Source organism: Rattus norvegicus, chromosome 10 (genome assembly GCF_021556685.1).
Source record: "Rattus norvegicus strain SHRSP/BbbUtx chromosome 10, alternate assembly SHRSP_T2T, whole genome shotgun sequence".
NCBI lineage: Eukaryota > Metazoa > Chordata > Mammalia > Rodentia > Muridae > Rattus > Rattus norvegicus.
In genome coordinates this window covers 96,855,004-96,875,349 of record NC_141543.1, presented here as the reverse complement: position 1 = coordinate 96,875,349, position 20,346 = coordinate 96,855,004, and the positions used below count along the sequence as shown (strand labels likewise).

General features: G+C 40.4%; 1 protein-coding gene and 1 pseudogene across 7 annotated transcripts in view; both read right to left on the bottom strand.

Annotated features, from left to right (window-relative positions):
• Nucleotides 1-19,332, bottom strand: part of Tanc2 (tetratricopeptide repeat, ankyrin repeat and coiled-coil containing 2) — a 319,000-nt gene extending 299,668 nt beyond the window's left edge. For 6 of the 7 annotated variants that reach the window (NM_001440252.1, XM_087572417.1, XM_087572418.1 and 3 more), the window contains 1 exon segment: nucleotides 18,867-19,332. The gene's annotated coding sequence lies outside the window, so the exon portion shown is untranslated. 7 annotated transcript variants of the gene reach the window in all.
• On the bottom strand, nucleotides 7,400-7,551 carry LOC120095493 (U4 spliceosomal RNA; annotated as a pseudogene).
• Nucleotides 19,333-20,346: the final 1,014 nt, after the last annotated feature.

Below are 20,346 nucleotides of genomic sequence, written 5' to 3'. Positions count from 1 at the left end.
CCTCATATGTGCAAGGCCCTGGGTGTAAGCCAAAGCACTACTAAGAAACAACAGTAACAAAGTTTCTCTTTGAAGAATGAAATCAAGGGTTGTATGCTGGGATAATGAAGATTGGTTTAAGCCGAAGAGAAAGGGAGCCAGCTACCTGTAGTATAAAATGGCAACAGAATCAATGGATTAGAAATTCCAGTACAGTTAAAGGACTGTAAAATAGGGGTTACAAGGAGAAAGATGAAAAGAAATAAGCAGTGGTCAGAGAGTAAGAAGCACGAAATATAAATTATAGGGATTCTTTAGTTAGTAATAAAGAATAATTAAGTTAGAAAATGAGATCACTTCTAAGAATTAAATTCAAAATACTGAAAGAGCTGAAAAAAAATCTCATGATCAAATTACCAAAGATTAATATAAGAAATAGTACTGCTAAGAGAAAAGAAAAACAAATAAAAGAGGGTGATTGAGTAGTAACTTGGCTGACTTCCGTCTCCCAGTGCTTGGGAGGTAGTCTTTAAATCCTGGTAATTTCCTGAGTGATTCAGATGTCTTTCTCACTCATGGTAAGACTAACAGTAGTTCCTGGATAGTTCGTGGTAACAATATGACTCTAAACAGGTCTGGCTACACCAGAAAAACCAACCATGTGACTGATAGGCTGAGGCTTTGAGTCAGGAGATACCAACCTGACCAAAATAAAGAGGAAAGCTAGAGATTGAAGATTGAGTTCAACCCATAACCAGTAATTCAATTATGCCTACATAATGAAATCTCATTAAACACTAGATCCTGAGGCTTGTGTGAGCTTCTCAAGTTGATAATACTCTGGTGTACTGTCAAACATCCATGTGACAGCAGATTTGCTCTTGACTCCCTAGGGAAAGATACCACCAAATTCCCATATGGCAATCTCTCTTCCCTCTATGTATTAAAATGATTTAATCTTTAATGCTACCATAAAACTACTGCTTTCCTGAATTCTCCTGTGAATTGTTCCCATGAATTATCAAATCCAAAGAAGATAGTAAGAACTCTCAAATTTGACCAAAAATTAGGAGTGTTCAATGTCTAAATTTAAAGTCTTCTGGCCATGCATAGTGGCTCATACCTTTAATGCCAGCATTCAAGAGACAGAGGCAGGTGGATCTCTGTGAGTTTGAGGCCAACCTGGTCTACAAAGAAAGTTTCAGGACAGCTGGGGCTTCATGGAGAAATTCTTCCTCAAAAAACAAAACAAAGAAATGAAATATTAGTCTTGTGGGGAGCTGAGACTTTAATCTGTGGAGTTTGTTCTAATACTAAATAGCCAGAATCACAATTCATTGTAGGGAATGAGCCAGGAGTTACAATCAACAGGTGCTTATAAATAATATAATAATATAGCATACAGTTCAAAGCCAGAGAATTTTATAGAAAAAAGGAGAGTGACCTGAACACTGCCCACGAGGAGCAAAAAAGACATCTTTCTCTAGCTCCAGCTTTAATAATCTGAGACTTACAGGAAAGAGAAAAGGGAAAGGAGCTTCAGAGAAAAGAAAGCAATGTCTTAAGAAGAAGAAAAAAATCCCTAGAGAGCATTCCAAATACTTAGTAGGTTACAAAGATGAGAATGAATAAGCAAAAGAGATCCACTAACATGGAACATACACATAAAACAGTTAAGAAGCAGTGAAATCCTAGAAGCAAGAACTTCAGGAGACATAGTAATTGTCTTAGTAATACGGAAGTGTGAGCCCTTTCCTTGTATGGAAATGACCCTTTCTTCCCTAGCTTTTGGTCAAGAAGCCTTATAGAGACATTTTTCTCAGTTGAGGTTTCCTCCTTTCTGATAACTCTGAACTTGTTGATATAAAACTAGCCAGCACAATAATCAAATGTGCCAAATAGTACAAATAGGTCAAGGGAAACAACAACAAGAAAGAATCACTGACTAAATGTGAAAGTCACTGATGACCATGATAAGCAATTTCAGAGAAAAGATGGAGGAGAAAAGCCTGACTGGAACAGTTCAAAGTATAGACAGCTGACTTTTCAATACTCTGGTAGCCATCTAAAAGCAAACAACAAAAAAGTATTTACCCATCAGTATTAGAGTGGTTTTGCAAAACAACTATTCATGTCTTTGGTATTTTCTACACTCATTCTCCCCAACTGCATCCCCCAAAATGTGCTTCAACCAAGGTAGGAAATCCCTTGAAAACCAGCAACCGTGTTTCCACTAATAAAGAAAGCTTGGGGGCTGGAGAGATGACTCAGCACGGACTGCTCTTGCAGAGGTCCCGAGTTCAATTCCCAGCAACCACATGGTGGCTCACAGCCATCTGTAATAGTATCTAATAACCTCTTCTGAAGGCAACTACAGTGTACTCATATACATAAAATAAATAATTCTTAAAAGACTTGACTTGCAGACTTCTGCTATATTAACCATCCCAGTGACATCTGCTAGCAGAGGCCAGGGTCTTCATTCTGAAGTTATAATAGTCCTATCTGGAGAAAGCAATGAATTAATTGGTTAGCTGAGGATTTAGCAGTAAAACCTCCACAGATAATGATCCCTCCCTATTACCCCAGGTACTGGTTTCCAACAAAGATGCAAAACAACTTAATGGAAGAAAGGATAATCTTTTCAACAAATGATTCTAGAGCAACTAGATATGCAGACATACAGAGAAACAAAGTTAGATCCTTACTTCACAATGGGCCCAAACGAAATTAAAACATTTATCCACATTAACATTATACACGAATGTTTATAGCAGCATTATTCATAAAAGCCAAATACTGGAAAGAATTCAAATGTCCATTTGGTGAATAGATAAACAAAATGGTACATTTACACAATGGAATAATATTCAGCAAGAAAATGAAATGAAATATTGATTCATGATCAACACAAATTAACCTAAAAAACATGCTAAGACAAAGAAGCCAGAAGCAAAAAATATATTTGTATTGGTAAACCAAAAGTGCATATTATAATCCACTTATATGAACCTCCAAAGGCCAGTTACAGGAAGAAGCAGGTCAGTGTTTGCTCCAGCAGTTTCTTTTCATTCTTTTCTTCTTTTAGTTAGATTTCAGTCATTGCTGCCCCCCATACCCCCTATCACAGTTCCTCCTCCCATTCCTCCTCCACCTTGCCTCTGAAAAGGTGTTTCCCCCATACCAGGCTTCCCCCTTCCCTGGGGCCTCAAGTCTCTGGAGGATTGAGTGCATCTTCTCTCCACTGAGGCCAGACCAGGCAGACCTCTGCTATATAAGTGACAGGTGTGTCTCACACTGGCTCCTGTATTCTACTGGTTGGTGGCTCAGTCTCTGGAAGCTCCCTGGGGTCTGGGTTAGCTGATACTGCTGGTCTTCCTATGAGGTCACTCTCCCCTTCAGGTTCTTCAATCCTTCCCCTTATTCAACCATAGTGGTCCCCAACTTCCATCCAATGGTTAGGTGTAAGTATTTGCATCTGTCTCAGTCAGCTTCATGATCTCTTTTACAAAAACTTTACACAATCCCGGTGTATAGGTCATTAAAGTGGGTATACAAATCAAAACACTCTATGATTAAAAAAAAAACCATAAAGGCATTTAATATAATTCTTTTATAATTTTGCCTTTATTAAAGACAAAGCAAATTTGTACTCTACGAAGATAGATGTGCTTGTTTATGTTTACAAAAATAACAAGGGGTTGGGGATTTGGCTCAGTGGTAGAGCGCTTGCCTAGGAAGCGCAAGGTCCTGGGTTCGGTCCCCAGCCCCGGAAAAAAAAAAAAAAAAAAACAAAATCTTGGCTGAATAGTTGACTACATGATATACGTTACCTTCGGGATTTTTCTTAACTGATCAATAGCTTTACTGTCAGTGCTAAGAATACCATTTTACATAAATATGTAGCATAAAGTGACAAAGGTACACTTAGGTCCATTTCAGAGATCGTTGGGAATTATGTCTGCACTGGCTGGTCTTGTGTCAACTTGGCACAAGTGAGAATCATCAGAGAGGAAGGAATCTCAGTTGAGGAAATGCCTCCATGAGAGCCAGCTGTAGGGAATTTTCTCAATTAGTGATCAATGGAGGGAGAGTCCCACCCATTTTGAGTGATGCCTTCCCTGGGCTGGTTGGCCTGAGTTCCATAAGAAAGCAGGCTGAGGGGTTGGGGATTTAGCTCAGTGGTAGAGCGCTTGCCTAGCAAGCGGAAGGCCCTGGGTTCGGTCCCCAGCTCCGAAAAAAAGAAAAAAAAGAAAAAAAAGAAAGCAGGCTGAGCAAGACAAAGGATGCAAGCCAGTAAGCAGCACCCCTCCATGGCCTCTGCACCAGCTCCTGCCCTGTTTGAATTCCTGTCTTCATCTGTGAACTGTGATCTGGAAGTGTAAGCCAAATAAACCCTTTCCTCCCCATCTTGCTTTTTGGTCACTGTGTTTCATAGCAGTAATAGAAACCCTAAATAAGTCTTTCTCCCAAACCAAATTCATTTAATACTCTTTTAAAGTCAATGGCTCAACAATTTTTAAAATCCACATTCTAACACAATGCAACCTAAATTGAAATACAATACTAAATTGATAATATGATGAAAATGACAGTAGGACAATATTAAAAGTCTTGTTTCCCATAATTAAACTACTGTTTTCTATGAGTACAGAAAACCATATATACAGAGAAAAGAAAAACATCCAAATCATATCATACACCTGGTCCGTTTTCTCACTTCTTCCCTTGGGGTATCCAGGTGCTGCTGTACACCCGATGGGAAAGAACAGAGCAGAGCTGAATTCTAAGGTCTGATCTTTCCATTGGGATGTCCAGGCCCTGGTGCACACATAGCAGGAAAAGATGACTGAAAGTCTGAATGGGTGGGTCAGCAGGATTCCCATCCTGCACTTCTGGGTTACAACTCTTTTGGAAAACAGCTCTTTTAGACAATAGTCAACCAAAATACCTGTGCTCTTTATTTGGCATGAACATATAAACCTTGGAAAATGGGAAGGGGTTCTTCTTAGAGTGAAATTTCACTGGCTGAGGTTTAAGGTACTGGGGATACCTCATCTGCTTGGAAAGGCACTCCAGGAAGTTGAACCTGGATTTTCACCAAGGATTACAAGACATTCCTCGGGTAGAGTGGCTGTGGGGCTCCCCAGATACATTGGCAAAGACAAGCCCTCCTGACAAAGGGAATCCTCCATTTTGTGCAGAGCTCAAAGAAGCTGTCCCAACAGGGTAGACTACCACCCTTTAAACAGCAGGATCTTCCAACATACAACAATATCAAATGTAAGTCAATATGTCAGACTGTTCACTGGAGTTCACTGCTTTCATGGCATGTACACTCCAAAATGCACAAGTTGTATGTTCAAAACCAAGGTTGTAATGAAGTGATACAATGAGCAAGCCTACTGAAATCATCTTGGATTCATGATACATTGAATTTTGATTCATTTTTGGTTGCTGTATGTTCAGAAATGTTTCTTATGTTTCTTAATGTTGTTAAATTTTTCATGATCCCTACATTCACTCTGTAACCCCATATGGAATCATGATCCACAGTTTAACATAGCCTACAGGAACAGTAGCTGAGTACGAACAAGTTAAAGAAAATTTTCTGAGGTGATTGAAACATTCTAAAATTAATTTGTGATGACTGCTCAACTCTATACATTTATCAGTGAATCATTTAATTATACATTTAGAAGAAAGCTATAAAAAGAAAAATATCAGACAGGGGAATAAAGATAACTTATTATCCTTCTGTGACATCTAGTATAAATGGAAGAAAAAATGGAGGATGGTAGATAGAAGAAATGATCATGGGAAAGTCTCTTTAAACTTTTTTTTTTCTTTTTTTCGGAGCTGGGGACCGAACCCAGGGCCTTGTGCTTGCTAGGCAAGCGCTCTACCACTGAGCTAAATCCCCAACCCCAAGTCTCTTTAAACTTAAAGGAACTGGAATGTTTTTAAGCTATTAGCAGTGGTCTAGGAAAAAAAATACAGAACAATGTCCTTGAAAAGGTAGGAAAGCAAATGTACTTTGGTGGGCAACTGAAAGGAACAGCCTTTGGAAAAAGGAAAGATGGTTAATTCATGGCTAACGCTGCAAAGGCACAGGGGAGAGGGAGATTGTTTCTATTCTTAGTACTGAGAGGAATTTGGTGGAAAGAAAATGCTGGAAGTCTGAGGTCAAGGAAAAAAACGTAACCACTTATGTGAACACGAATATAAAAGAACCAGAGTAATATAGGAGAGCTGGGCAGTACTAAATTAATTTAAAGTTGTTGGAGACTGAGCAGTAATTTAAGTCTACAAAGTTATTCTGTTCCAGCAATCGTTCCTTGTAAGCATATAACCATAAAACAGATAGCACAGTACTAACTGGCATTATGTTTTACAGAGTAAGAACAACCAAAGGTGAGGGTCCAAATGGGCTGAACACAGATTCAAAAGAACAACTATGACAGGCAGAGAATCCAGCTAGCAGAAAAGAAGTGAAAGACAAATGAGTGTTATGGGGTGGAAAGGGCAATAATGAAAGGTTACTAGTAGAACCTGAGGATGCAGCTAAGTTGGTAGAATATTTGCCTAGCATTCAGGAAGCCCTGGGATCGATCCCTACCACCACATAAATGTGTATGTGATGATATGCATCTGTAAGCCTAGCAACTTGAGAAGGGGAGGAAAAAGGATAAGAAGTTCAAGGCTAGCCTGAGCTATCTAAGAGTCTCTTCAAAAACAATAAGGAGTACCAATAAAGTAAAAGAATTCATGTCACTGGGTACTATGCTAGTTTGTTTTTACCATCAATTTGACACAATTTGGAGTCACCTGGGAAGAGGGAACCTCAAGTAAGGAGTTGTCCAGATAGACTGCCCCGTTGGCATCACTATGACTGATCATCTTGACTGATGATTAATGTGGAAGGGCTGAGCTATCTAGGAAAGCTAATTTACCATGGACAAGTGAGCCTGCTAGTAAGTAGCACTTCTCCATGATTCCTGCCTTGAGTTTCTGACTGGACTTCCGTTCTTCATTGACTGTGACCTGGAAGTATTAGTCAAATGAATCCTTTCCTCCCCACACTGCTTTTGGTAAGAATGATTTATCACAGCAACAGAAGATCAGGTACTGTAAGTGAGCACAAGGAAAGCCTTTGAAAACAGGATTCAGACCAGCATTTCCAGGACAATCTGTACAGAGGACAACAGGGTGCTTGTTAAGGATTATCACCAACACCATTCACAGCAGTCTCTGGGATGCTGTGGGTCTGCACTGCCAGATATCAGGCTCTAGTGCAGGTCAGCAGTAAGAGACAAAGCATCAACAAAAACCCCCAAAGATTCCAAAATAAGCACCAGTCTATCAACGTCAAAGACCAAAGAATTGTATAAAACGAAATTGTCATTCTCAGGGGCAGGCGTGCTCATGGCATTGTCTACAATTACAAAACCTGCCAACTTCCCCCAAGATAGTAATATAGTTTTAAATCTTACAACTTTAGTCGTTTTTAATTAGCAATAATCGCGCCTCGGATAAACCTCATTGGCTACGATACTGCCACTGCGCAAAGCTACAACTTTAGTCATTTAATAAGATGTTTTATAGTTTTTATATTTTAATGTCCTTGCCTCCTAGAATAAACCTACCTGATCATGTTATACTGTCTTTTAAATGTATAACTGGACTTATTTTATTACTACTTTATTTAGAATGCTTGCTTCTCTGGTCAAAAAAGTGGACTAAAAACCCCAATAGTTAATAATAGTGAACCAAAAAAACCACCTTTAACATCCATCAGTTGGATAATAAATGATGGTGCTATGAGCTATAAGAACTCAGCTTTTTAAAATCAGAATTCCACTTACTAAACCAGGAAAGAGAGCTCTGATAGATGGCTAAATAAATAATGTAAGTCACTGAGCAATGTAAATAATATGATCCTCTATTTAACTGGAAAAGCTTATAAATGTATGTGTATCTGCTTATATACTTTTAAACAAAAAGATCCAAATATCTGCTAATGTCTATTGCCACAGGAATTTAAGTAGAAAAGGGAAGGCTCTAAGAGAGGAAAATATTAATATTTTATTTACCCCTTGTTTGTTTATTTTAATGGTCATAGTCATATATTTTTTTAAAAAATCAGAATAGTGTGGAATACCCATTGCCTATCATAGTTAATAAAAATTAACAGCTGTTTACAACTATTTTTAAAATGTGCAACAACATAACGGAAACTGCATAAAAGTGATCTTTCTGAAGGGCATTAAGTGATATGTTTTCAAGACAAACTTTACTAGAACTTCTTATGTAGCCAAGAATGACTCTGAACGTTGAGTTCTTAACCTCCAGCCTCCATCTCCCAGGTGCTGGGACTACAGGGCTGCACCAGCACACTGCTTATGTGGTGCTGGGGTCAAAACCAGTGCCTCACGCACCCTGGGCAAGCACTACCAACTGAGAGACAGACACTGCCAACCCGAGACAAACTATACTTTTATTTTAAAATTCGTACAAAAGTATTGATTTATGCAGTCATTCTCCCTCTCACCTTGCCTCCCCCCACCACTTTCCATGTCTCTCTCCCCTCTCTTTCTTCTCTTACCAAAGACTGAACGTAGCACTCCACTACTGAGCTATATTCCCAAAATTGAGATTCTGAGCAACTATCCATACCACAGAAAAAAGACCAAAAGTTTTTCAGGATATTTTTATATAGTGGATTGTATTTCTGTTGTCATTGTTAAGTAAGGGCTACAGAAGTAAATGCTTTAAGCAATTCGCCTTGTCTAATCATATATACATATATATTTTAGAAAAACAGAATAACTACAAAAACTATCCACCTGGGTCAGTGGCAGGGAAGCACTGGTAGGAGAGCAAAATCCAATCACTCAAAATATAAGGACAGATGTCTGTAAAAGCTGAAAACATTTACGTGACTGAACTGGGGAAACTATCGCCTGCCTCACTGTGTCAGGAAACACTGTGCTCTCGCTCTCACTTAGATCATTCCATCCTACCACCATAGAACTGAACTGTAGCTTGCCTTTGCTATATTGTGGGCTCTTTTTGTCCCACCTTCATACCTCAGTTTCACCCTATCACCAGATGAGAGAGAAAGAAGGTTGGGGGAGAGGGTGAATTCCCTGAATCTAGTTTCTTTCCTATTGTTTCTTCTTTGAGCCTGACTACTAACAAATGCCAACCAACTGCCCTGAACCACCAACCACTAACCACAGCCTATCAGGCCTAGCATTGACATACCCTCTTAAAAGTTCCCAGAATTCCAAGTGTCACACAATCACAGAAGTTATCAGTAGGTGGCAAAACCATGCCTAAGCTAGAGCACGAGGTAAATCAAAACAGTCCCACATCTCCACACCTGGGATCAAAATAAAAACATTCTTATAATATTTCTGTGGTTTTTAAAGAAACCAAAATTCCAGAATTGTCTCTTCATAAAACCCTGTCAAGGTAAGTTTTCTAAAAAGTCCTTCACAGCTGGTGAGTGACAGAGCAATAATTCACACCTGTTTTACTAGTTTAAAAATAATGTATGTTCTTTCTACTACACAACTGGTCTCTTTTTGCAGAAAGTTAAAGCTGCTTCCTTTGTTGTGTTGTTTATTTTAAACAGGCTCTTACTATGTAGTGTAGGTTAGCCTCAAGCTGCTGAGTACTGGGATGACAAACAGGTTTATACCTCTATACTCCAGTGAAGGCCTTTGAAACTGAACATGATTCTTAAGTAGTCTTGTCACTTTTTAATACGAGAAATATCTAACAACTTTCAAAGAAAGTCTCTCTTCCTCTTTAAAACCCTAGAAAAAGGAGGCTGGAGAGACCACTCAGCAGTTAAGAGCACTGACTGCTCCTCCAGAGGTTCTGAGTTCAATTCCCAGCAACCACATGGTGGCTCACAACCATCTGTAATGGGATCTGATGTCCTCTTCTGGTGCATCTGAAGACAGCGACAGTGTATTCATATATATAAAATAATAAATAAACAAAAAAGACTAGAAAAAGAAGAAAGATCAATGGTAAAGCAGGATTTGCAAATAGGCAATTGACAGTAATTATTTTTTTATGTGCCTTACTAAGTCTTTGTTCCTCTGGTCTACAAGAGCTAAATGTCTTCACCACCACCCAACTTTAAAAGCCTAAGGAACACTACAGTTCCTTAGCACTGACACAGAAATGGCCTTCTAGAACATAGCAAATTACCTATTAAGCCTCCACAGACCAGTAACTAGAAATTTCTGGAACATTCCCCATCTTCCATACAAGATTAAGAACAAAGGTTAAGAAGACACAGCCTTCATTTTGGCATAAATATTTATTAAGATCTGAAGTAGATTCTCCAAGTATAAAGTGACTAAACCATATACTATCTACACACTCTTTCCAAGTTCAATAAATATAACCTAATATAAATAAATCCACAGTTTACGGTGTGCTTCTAGGACAATTAAAAAATCAGACCATGTTCCTCCATGCCTATCTTTAAGACCAGATAGATATGTTCATAAATTTAAGATGAAGAAATGTGTGTCTACTGCTTCAAAGATATTTGCAACAAATAAAGGTCACACTTTTCCTTGTAAACTTTATGTCTAAAATCTTGCTAATATTTATAAAAGTTAACATTTGGGGGCTAGGGAGATATCTTGGCAGGTAAAAGCATAAAGAGCAGTGTTCAGATCCCCAATTCCCAGGGAAATGCCAGGCAGGGATAGTGGCCTGCTTGTAATTTCTACCATGTGGGAGGAAGAAACAGGATCCTTGGAGCAAGCTGGTTAGCTAAACTAGCCAAATCAGCAAGATCTGGGTACAAATGAGAGATTGCCTCAGTATATAATAAAGTAGAAAATAATCAAAAAAGACACTCAACATCAACTTCTGCCCTCCACAACCACCCATGCAACCTGCCCACATATATATAATACACACACATGCAGTTACCACACACACGTAAAAATGCTTTAAGTCTAAAATTTTAAATGAGCATGTAAATCATATAAACTTTCTCACAACGCCTTTCTTTGTCACAAAGGAAAACAGTAAACTGTAAACAGTAAAACTTTAGAAAAATGGAAATACGAGTTAATATGCTACATGTTTTTAACTATATTTTTCAGAGGTGGGAGTAATATAGGACACAGAAAAAACAATATGAAATTTCTAACTTGGGCTTAGTGGTACATGCCTTTAATCTCAGCACCTGATCTCTATGAGTTCGAAACCATCCTGGTCTACACAGTCAGTTCCAGGACAGCCAGAGCTACAGAGAGATCCTGTCTCAAAAATACAAAAAACAAAACCAAAACCATTAAAAAAATAGTAAATTTCTGCCCTCAACTTAAAGAGAATAGTAATAAAAAATCTGAAAATACACATGGAAGGAGTCAATAAACACCTAAGAAAAATGACACACCCTAAAAATGCTCCCATTTTTTTCAAAATAACTAATGTACTTTCAACCCTTGTTATATATTACAAAGACAAATATCTACACAAACATATATACATAATAATTTTTTATGAAAAATACACAAGAAACAAGTCTAAGCAGAAAAAACTATTCTATGTTCCAAACTCTTCTCTGCTTGGGACACTTCTTTCTTTCTTTTTTCTTTTTCTTTTTTTTCTTCCTTAAGACAGAGTCTCATTATATAGCTGGCTAGGCTACACTCACTCTGTAGACCAGGCTTAACATCTCCTAAGTGTTAGGATTAAAGGTGTCTACTACCGCAAATGGTTGTGCTCGGAATGCTTCTTTAAGAAAAAAACAAAAACACAGAATGACTTCAGAGTTACATGTATTAAGAATGACATATAGCCCAACGGCAGTGGGGGTTGGGAGGGGCAGCACACACCTTTAATTCCAGCACTCAGGAGGCAGAGGCAGGCAGATCTCTATGGGTTTGAGGCCAGCCTGGTCTATAAAGTGAGTTCCAGGACAGCCAAGGCCTCACAGAGAAACCCTGTCTCAGTTTAAGGGACTGGGAGGAGGGGAGACATGGGGCACACCACATGTTATAAAGAAGTACAACAGGGGATTTTCAAGTAAGCAGTACTGAGGAAAAGTAGTAAATTTCCTCAATAAATGCAAGCAGGTATTTTCTGTAAAAACCTAACAGACATATATAACTCCTAACAGTCAAAAAGAACACTAAGGGCATAGACTATAGAATAAACCAAGGAATGGCAAAGTTTTTAAAAAGTAAATATTTAGGCTTTGTAGGCCATACGGTCTCTATGGCAACTACTAGACTCTGCTGTTGACCCAAAAACAGCCACAGCCAATATGTAACCAAATGAGCATAGCTATGCCGCTTAAAAAAAAAATCTAAAAACTATTCTTACCTTGAAGGACACATAAAAATAGATGATACACTAGATTTAGCCCACAGTATAGTTGGTCAATCTCTATAGTACATAAGAAAGTAATCTGGCTCAAGCTCACACAGACAACCTTCTAATCTTTCTCCTAGGAAATATTTTTTCTTTTTTCTTTTTTTCGGAGCTGGGGACCGAACCCAGGGCCTTCTGCTTGCTAGGCAAGCGCTCTACCACTGAGCTAAATCCCCAACCCCAGGAAATATTTTTTTAAAAGGACAAAATTTGGTTACCTGTAGAGACAATCTTAATTACAATCTAAGTTATTAGTCAGAATATTTAGATTTAGGTATATGTATGCATACTGTTTATACTATCCTGAGACAGGGTCTTGTCATGTAGCCCTGGTTGTCCCAGAAGTCCCTCTGTAGACCATGTTGGCTTTGAACTCACATAACTCCACTGCCTCCCAAATGCTGGGACTAAAAGCAAGTGCCACCATGCTGGCATGGGATGACGTTTCAATCTGACGTTTCAATCTGTTCTCAGGAAGTGGACAAGGAGTACCCACTATGCACTAACTATACTGATGCAAAATACAAGTTGAAAAGGCACAGGTCCTGCCTAAAGAAATCTAACAGGTTAGCGATGAGGCAGTCACATAGAGAAGACAGAATAGCACACTCAAACCCAACTAGATGAATAAGAATAACTTTCTTCACTCAAAAGATTCTGTTTTAGGCCAAGACGTTAAGAATTTGCCCATAGAACAAAGGAAAGGGGAGGGGTAGTACAAGGCAAAGAGACCTTTATACAAAATAAAATATGAAAATTTAGGAGATTTTTATATATTAAAGGAATTCAGAATTACTGAGTAACTTGAAGACAAATATGACAAGTAGTAAGTCAAAAGATGCAAGGAAAAGCCATTAATTAACTCGTTGATTGCTAAGGAGCTCCCATTTGATTTTTTTTTTCCTCTAATGAGGAGCACTAAAGTTTGAAGAAACTAAAATGAACAGCTAAAATTGTAAGACTGTCATTCTGGGGCTGGGGAGATGGTTCAATGGGTAAAAGCAGCTTCTGTGCAAGCATGAGGACCTAAGTCTGAATCTCCAGCACCCTTAGAAAATACAAGCTATAGCCACATATACCTGCACCTCAGCATCAGGAGAGAGAGGCAGATGGATCCCCAAAGTTGGCCTGGCAAGGCTAGCCTAGCCAAAAAGGCAAGCTTCCAGTTCAACGAGACATTTTATCTCAAGGGAAAGAAGAGGGCACCAGAGGAAAACATCCGCTGCCCTCCTCTGGCCTCAACATGCACAGGTGTATACTTCATATCCATGTGTATGCAACACACACACACGCGCGCACACACACACACACACACACACACACCCCATTCCTACTATCACCACTAACAGAGGGGGGTGCAGATATATCACTCTGACAGCAATGTGGAAGGACCTACAAAAGAAAGGCACATAAAGAGTAAAGCAGTCTTCCAGGCAATCTGATTTTTTTTTTTTTTTTTTTTTTAGCACGCCAAGAAGACTGACTAAAATGCAATAGCTTAATTTAGGCGACTGATAGCAGACTAACTTGAGTTCTAATAAAAAGACACTAGAGAGGTTGTGTTTACCATTACTGGAAAAAAAATAGAAACTGATTCTATGGGGAGAAAAAAAATAAAGTGTGATAAAGACTAGCATCAGCCTAATTCCTTTGTCTCTTAAACTTGATCATATTTATCATCGACTAAAGAAGGAGAGACAGAAGCTGAAGACAGCAAGATACGTTGGTGTGGCCCACAAAACTCCTTTGATCCTTTCATATCCACAAACACAGCTTTCAAATGTTCTCTTTGGGGTGGAGATAGAGATGTAACTCAAAAACACTTGCCCAGCACATAAAATGGCCCATGTTTCTGCACTACAACTCAAAAGCAAATGACCTAACAAGAGAAATGTGCTTCTGGAAATAATTATGGTACTACAATTACTTAGAACTTTCTGGAGTAATATTGTCCTTCCTCTTTCCACATCCACAACCTGTGTACGTGTCTGAAACTCAGACACTGAGTTCTTGGCTCTCCATCTACAATTTCTTTGATCATAAGACTCACAGTAAGACATTCTCTAAGAGAAAAATGAACTCTGAATAGAAAACACATCTTCTAAGCCTTAAACTTTCAATGTTTCTCTCCACAGCTTCAAGAGCCCACAGACACAGCTTATCCCTGAGTGGATTTTATTCTCCATTACCTTAGCTCCTTGTTCTGGTTTGGTTTGGTTTGGTTTTTGTTGTTGTTGTTGTTGTTGTTGTTGTTGTTGTTTTGATCTTAAATAACTTTCATTTAGTATGTTACTAGAAAACGTGCAATTCAAATAAGCCAAGAGACAGTCTTCATAATATAATAAAGCATAAAAATTTATTTTTACAGTATTATCTTCCTATCAAATAATAGTATTTCATGACTGTAGGCATATTAAGCAAATATTTAAAAAGTTATCAATTAATTCACAGAGAAAAAAAGAAATGTCTAATACTTAAGCTAGCTTCCAGTATTTGCTACCTTGCTCAGATTTGTGTTAGAAAAATAAACAGCCACCTGTACCAGCTTGCTCTAAGTACTAGAAAGGAATCTGGGTACCATCAGTAAAAATATTCTCCTTAACTTTGGGTGATTCTGAATCTGAACCAGTATAATTCAGCTAGAGTACCCAAGTAGTTTCCCTCAGATTTTAACTGTATTTCAAGAAGAAAAAATAATATGACAAAGAATCTTATACATTGTAATGCATAATTATTACAGTATACATTCAGTATCAACCACTTCAGTATTTCCCTTTGGAACTCCTGTTATTAGTATATTCCTATTTAGAGTCCACTTCCTTCTTCATTCAAAAAATCATAATTATTTAGGAAATACTAACGGGATAAAGTCAACTATAGCAAGAAAGGAAAGCTAGCATGGCAGGAGTAAAATTCAGTGGTGAAGTGCTGGGAGTGTAGCTTAATATAAAGAATATACGCCTAGTAAACACAAGGCCCTGGGTTTAATCTCTAGCACCACTGGAGGAAAAATATTAATAACAGCCAGACAAAGCGGCACATGCCTTTAATAATATCTATCACTATGGACGCACAACAGAATGGATAAGTCAGTGTCAACTGGGGCTGTTTCAAAAAAAAAAAAAAGTCAATGATACTATCATAAACCACTGAAGGTTTAATAAATTTTTACAGTAAAAATGCAAACCAAATTACAAGTAAAATATTATCAGTACAAACTTCAAGTCTATCAGTACAAGTCTAAGTCTATATTTCAATCAATTTCTTGAGGATAAGAAGTTATATAGTTTTATATCCTGAAATGGTTTGTCCATAATTAATACGTTAAATACCCATAATATCAACAAATGTATATCAAAGTAAAAGAGTGTTTGGTTACATGAGCTATGTGAGACATAAGGTAACCAGAAAACATTTCTGTGAACAGAATGGCAGAAATGATTTGCAAAGAAAACAATTATCACAGTCGTGAGAGATGACAGCCTACTTTCTAAACGAGTGAGGCTATGTGAGGAGTGTGGAGTGCACTATTGTTCTTTGTGCTTTATTCGTCTTTGTGCATAAGTAATACCTATAAAACCATGGTTTAAGTGCTAAGAAAAATCTGAGCAAACATTTGTTTGGAAGAGTTGATTATTCAAAAGATCCAACCCACTTTTGCTAATCCCATTAAAACAAAGATCCTAAAATGTAAGTATGTAGGAAAAATAATTTCTTCTTGATTTTCCAAATAAACTTAGCAATAAAAGTTTACCCGTCCTTTTTTTAGAAATACCATGAGGTATATGTGTGTATCAAACTACCTGCATGTAACTTTTTATCTCTAAAGATCCGCCTCAAAGAAAACATGGCTATAGATATGCCTTTAACCACATGAAAAGTTCTGAATAAGAAAACTTATTGCTTATAATCACAGAAAAAGAATTTAAAAACAAATACCTAAAAAGAAATTTTTCACTATAATCATTCTTTACATAGGTGTAGACAGTTTATCCACAGCTGAAGTATTTGCTTTGTGATGGATCTGTGCATTTTAAGCCCAGTACATCTTGTCAATCCTAACGTGAGGGGACAATCCAAGAGAGTGATGAAGGACAGTCTGCAGCCAGAGTCTGGAGGCAGAGTTTCTAAATTGAAACAGCATTTCCAATTCCCAGCTACATAATCTTTGGCAAATTGATCTGTTTCCATTTCTCCTGGGTAAAATGGAAATAACAATATATACCTCAAAAGGATTTTGTAACTGTATAAACAATGTACAGGACTGGCACAAAGTGTGTGCTATATAAATGTAACCTATTACTAGAAGTAATAGAATCCCAGGTTCTAGAACATACTGTAAACATTTTTAGCAATCAGAATCGACTAATATCACATACTATCTAAAGGGACGTTAAATCTCAGACCTGGCTAACATATGTTCCTAGCCATGCACTTTAAAGTAAACAAGTGATTAATCAATCTGCATAGCCACTCCAGTGATAAAGAACGGTCTGAAGACTGTTTCCCAAAAGTGCAGCTATCAATTTCTTCCCTTACACAAGGGGGCAGTGAGAACAAGAAAAGAACAGGGTTCTGCAACACCTCTTCCTACAGACAGTAGGGGGTGGCAGTACATATATGGCTTACAGTCAGAACAAAACAGGAAGACCCAACAGAACTAACTGCTCTTTATTCTCTTCTGGCCTTCTTCTCTCTTTAGCCTCAACAGAGCCTCAAGGTAAGGGAAATATATCTACAGAAAAGACTAAAATTCAGAATTAATCAAGGAAAATCCAATTTCGATTTTGAAGGAAATGATCCCTCGATGAATGAATCTAGAGTCAGGGCAAAGCCAATCAGTATGAATTTTCAGATATCTGGGAAATCACTATAATAAAAACAACATTCACACAGGTAATTCGATTTATAGGAATTCCAACATAACACACTAAAGTGTCATTAATAATTAAATACATCCTGGTGAACGCATCAGATAGTTCTGCTTTTGTTTCAGTTACACAGATACTCAATGTATACACATGTTATTTTTACATAGCTCATCTAGCTGTCTTTTGTTACTTTTGAAATTACAGTATGTTCTGACAATTTTCTCCAAACACAGATGTTCTTAAATGAAGTCACAGCGTTTTGCAGCATGTGGACACACACACACACACACACACACACACACACACACACTTAGAAAGATGGGGTTGAGGGAAGGAGGAAGAAAGATAAGGAACAGTTGTTTCATTTGTTTTTGGTTTTCCCTCGAATCCCTAATATGATTTACCTGGTAAACGCTACAAGGAACACTACATTGACAGTGTCCATGTTGCTGCGTTTTATGCCAATTTACTGTATACCGTTTTTATCTTATCTCATCATCCCATCTCAACAGCTAAAACATACCAGAATATTCCACTATTGCCAGTCTCTGTAATTAGCCACTGCCATAGCTTTTGGCTCCAACCCTTCCAAATGCCTGAAAATTTATCCCTTTTGTTCACCATATTGTTTTGTTTTCCTTGTTCCACTTATTTTCACCTGTGTAAAAGCCAAGGCACGGACACAGATGAAAAATCATTCCCTTTGCCTAAGGATCCTGAGCACACAATTGTGGTCAGGATGCTTGGCTTGGTTGTCTTTTTTTGTTTGTGGGGTTTTTTGTTTTCCTGGAGAGAAGCAGAGAGAGAAGGAAAGACATCCAATCTTTTCCTAATGCTAATGATCATTGTTTATGTTTTCTGGGAAACATTTTAAACATTCCACACCTGGAACCGAGAGACAGGCTACAATTGCATGGGTGCTCTACCTGCTGATGACAAAACCTGAAATGATTTTTGCCCAATTTTTTTCTTTCCCATCTCACAACCAGACAATCTGCTTTTTTTTTTTTTTTTTTTTTTGCTTTCACGTGGGTACTTTCCCTATGTCAAAAATCGCAGCTCCTCTCGATCTCCTACGACAGAATATGTAGCAAAGAGCCCTATTAGTCTTTTATTATAGTACACCTCCTTCCCCAAAGGAATTATTCATATCCCTAATAACACTTCTTCCATGCATTTCTATGCCACGGAGGCCAGCCTAGCCTGTGCCTTTACCTGGCACATTTCACAACTACTTTTATGCTGCATTCAGGGACACATTTTGCAACTCGTTCTGCACCACATTCCCTGCCACGTTTAGCAATCTGCCTCGCATCTCATCCCGGTCCCCGTCATCCAAGACTCTCCAGGTACCCAATACCAAGACTAACCTCGGTGACAGCCAAGTGGCAGACCCCAGGAGTCCTCCGAAGCCGCCCTCGATCCCACATTCAGAGGCAGCCTGCCTTCCCCACGCCTTCGACACCGGAGGCACTTCACTGCCCGTTTCCCTGTCTCCCCGCTCGCCCCAGCCCCAACCCCGCAGCTGAGGCGTCGCAAGAGAACGCCCCTGTCACCTCACCCTTACCGACCCTTCTTCCCTGCTCCTCCAGCCCTTACCTGCCGCTCTGAGGGGCGCGGCGCACCTCGGGGTCAAGCCCGCGTGCCAGTGGTCTCCGGTGAGGACCGCACGGCCCGCGGACGCCCCACGGAGGATCCGCGCCTCAGTCGGGCTCGGCGGGGCCTCGCGGCCGGCGAGCGCTGGCAGCCCGCAGCGGTCCTCCTGTCAGCGGAGGCGCGGGGACAGGCTCGCCCCTCAGCACCGCGGCGGCGGCGGGCGCCTCGCTCCGCCTCGCGCGCGGCACAGCCGGGAGGTGAGCGCGAGGGGGATGGGAACGGGGGCGGGGCCGCCCGAGGAGGCGCGCGGGGCGGCGGAGGGAGCGCGGCGCCTGCCGCCTGGGGCCCCGCGCTAGCGGCGCTCGCAGCTGGCCGCGCTGGGCGGGCGGCTGGCGCGAGGCGGCTGTGGCCAGCGGGCCCCGCCGGAGCAGCGCGCGCCCAGCAACCCGCGCCCGGCCGGCCGCTCTCTAGCGCCGCCGCCGCGCCGGGGGCGTCGCACCCTCGGAGGCCGCCCGCAGCCCCGCCCCCTCCGGGCCGGGTTGGGGAGGAGCGCGAGCGCGGAGGGAGAGCGCGTGCGTGGGGGCGCGTGCGTGGTGGAGCGCGCGCGCCCCCGCCCCCTGCCCCTCCACGGCCTGGGGGTGGGGAGGCGTTGCGAGAGAGGATGGTGGTGAACCCCCGCGCTGCGCTGACAGAGGGGGCCCTGGCGTTGCAGGACGTGTAGGCATTTCTGGTTTCCTCAGGGGGCTTGGGCTGGTGGGGTCGAAGGCATTTGGTGAGGAAGAGGAGAGGAAGCTCAAGAGCTGACAAGGCCCTGAAGAGTTTGGCCCCGCCCTCGGGATGATGTCACTCTCGAGGTGGCTGCTGCTGTCACGTGCGCCCACTTCTGGGGGCCTTTCCTCCTCCTTTGATAGCCCGAACGTTCCTCTAGACTGTCCCCCACTTTGGTCACCACAGGCACACGTGTCACTCAAAGTCATCGACGCCAACAAGTGTCAGTTATTCCTCTCCTGCTTCTCAGTGGCAGCGTGTAGACTGCTTTCAGGATGCCACCGTTGCCTTTGGAACAGGGATGGGAGGAAAAACAACAATGGCTTCGGGCGGGGGGGGGCGGGGGGGAGGGTAGGGTAGGCGTAAGGATAATAGAGAGGAAGAAAGAAAACTGTCACCTAGAACAATTGCTGACAATTCTCTAACCTTAGCTTGCTAGACTCGGTAAAGTTGCCATGCTGCCTCTGTCATTACCAGCTTGAATAAGAACTAATGTGATTTCAAGGCACCCAGCAAAGAATAGAAAGTCATCACATTAAGACCCCATTGGAGGATATTCAGTCATGTTTCTCCCCAAACTCTCCGCCTAGATTTTCTTTAGCTTGCTTCCTTCCCTTCACACCCCGAAAACACCCCTTCAACTTGGCAGGATTCTTGGAGTAAAAAAAAAATTTCCCCACGTGCTGCAAGATGATACAAAGCAATCACCGTTGCA